The sequence below is a fragment of the Coenobita brevimanus genome, chromosome 83 (genome assembly GCF_032717465.1).
Source record: "Coenobita brevimanus isolate Jiangsu-jjx chromosome 83, ASM3271746v2, whole genome shotgun sequence".
Lineage (NCBI taxonomy): Eukaryota > Metazoa > Arthropoda > Malacostraca > Decapoda > Coenobitidae > Coenobita > Coenobita brevimanus.
Window position 1 is genome coordinate 12,666,312 of NC_137036.1, and position 2,500 is coordinate 12,668,811.

A 2,500-nucleotide genomic window follows, 5' to 3' on the forward strand; every position below is an offset into this window, starting at 1 on the left:
AATTTACTCTCTCACTCTCTCACTTTCTTCATTTTCTTATTTACTCACTCACTTTCTCATTTTCTATACTGATGATGAAGGTGAGGGAATAGGCAGCGCTACATCAAGTGAGTGGATGGTAGTCGCCACCAACTACCCCCTGTACTACGTGGAAGTGAAGCCAAGTGTACAGTACCTCCTCCGCGTCCGTAGATAGATAGATAGATAGATGGATGGATAGATAGATGGATGGATAGATAGATAGATGGATGGATAGATAGACGGATAGATAGACAAATGGATAGATAGACAGATGGGACAGATAGATAGACGGATGGATGGATAGATAGATAGATAGACAGGTGGATAGATAGATAGATAGATGGGTAGATAGATGGAGATAGATAGATAGATGGATAGATAGATAGATGGGTAGATAGATAGATTAGTCATAGATAAAATTCTAAGCACTGACATCATGGCTTCTTCAATCTTGCCATCATACTGGCTGATTTGAGGAAGCTCCCAAACACCTTTTCCTAAGCGATTTGTTTTGTTACACCTTACTCTTCCGTGTTATATAAATCCTTCCAATATCGTCGTATTCTGCAGAACTAACGTACAAAAGGATATTAACCAGCCGTATCCAAGAATAATTCGCTAGGGAAGAGGTGTTAGGGAGCTTCCACAATCCACGAAAATACGAACGAAATTATCCTAAATTCACCATTTTTTAAACTACGGCATAAAAATAAATAAATAAACAAAAAACATTGGCTAATCTTTATTTTTACCAGATTTAAATTTCGTACTGGCTTTTGGTGATCGAGAAAACGGATACAATTCCAATAGTCAAAATAGAAAACCAAAATTAGCAGAAATATATATTGAATTTTGGCGGTGAAAATCCATAATCTATTTTGTTCTGAATTTGGGATGGTGCGAATTGGCGGGCGATCACTTGAGAGGGTGACATGGCGGAGGGAAGACGTGCGTTGCGAGTTTTTGAAAGATTTTGCGTCGTGGTGGTCGTTTGCGTGAGTTTCGTGAGCCAATTCGTTACGGAGATGAAGGGGAGTTCGTGTGCGTCCTAAAGAAAGAACCTAAGGCGTATTGGAAGGATGAGAAGGCGTAGAATGAGGTAAGTACAAGGATTTTCAGATGTAAACACAGACACATGGCTCATAGGTTAGCGAGTTAGTTCAAAATCTCGCCATCATTAATTTTCGCAATATTAGCGCAAATTGTGTTGTAAATAGAGGAATATCGTGTGGAAATATCTCAGACAATATTAAGCTCTTGCTGAATAGTGTAGTGCTTCGATGTAGACGTAGAAGAGGAAAATAATAGGTAGGGTAATATTGTAAACACTGTAGAATAGACGGTCTTTGATATTGTACTTTTTCTCGCGGGTAACTCGAAGCTTCATATTGTTCGGGAGTGCATACCCCTTTACCTCCCAGAGTTCCTGTACAGGTGGCTTAACATTGACTGACAAGCCAAATGGTTTCCTGTAGGCCAAGAAACCATTTACAACGCTGGGTGGTAACCATATAACCAAACCATACGTGTTCCCTACGTGTCAACAAGTGGGTTGGTGGAGGGTTAGTGCCCCTCCCCGTAAAACAACTAACTCAGAATCAAATGGCCACCCTTTACGGGATTATGGCGTCTGGGAATAGATAGATAGATAGTTCCTGTACGAGGGATTTTGCTTGAAGGGTGCTACACGTACCGCCCTCCGCTTATCAGCTCACAGTCGCGAAGCTCATAGGTCCCAATCCCGGAGTTCCCTTCTTTATTAACCTCTGAAAATGTCCAGATCCGTGCTGTATTGAGGACACTGGGCGCAAATGGGTTAATATTAAGTCAAACTAATTTTAAGTGATATTTATGTGTTTGAAACGTGATTTGTGTTGCTTCGGTGAAAATGATTGATAACGACATATTCCACTTCCTTTTACGATAGTTTAAAATGCATATATGGTCAGTTGATGCATATTATTATTATTATTATTATTATCATTATTATTTTGGTTTATATTTGAACTTTGGTTAATATATATTTTCTGTTACGCTTCCTCTAGACTTCTCCCCCCCCCCATGAGGTCATTTTTCTCTCCTAGGGGTCATTTGGGACGGAAGTGTGATTAGGAAATGTGATTATTAGGTATACTGAGATGAAGTGAAGGAGCGTTTTGGAGAGACTGACTAGAAGTGAATGTGTTCTCTGCTCTACCCGGAAATCGAACTCGGGGCCTTTCAAACAGCGGACCATTTCTCTAACCCCTCGGCCACCACCTCCCCCATGTCAGTTCAGATAAGGTCAGAGAGAGAGAGAGAGAGAGAGAGAGAGAGAGAGAGAGAGATTAAAACATGGAAAGTAAACATATTGAGAGAGAGAGAGAGAGAGAGAGAGAGAGAGAGAGAGAGTTTATTTAAGTTTCAGTTTAAACACAACGATGATTTCAATAACTCACTCAAGCTGTGTGTGTGTGTGTGTGTGTGTGTGTGTGTGTGT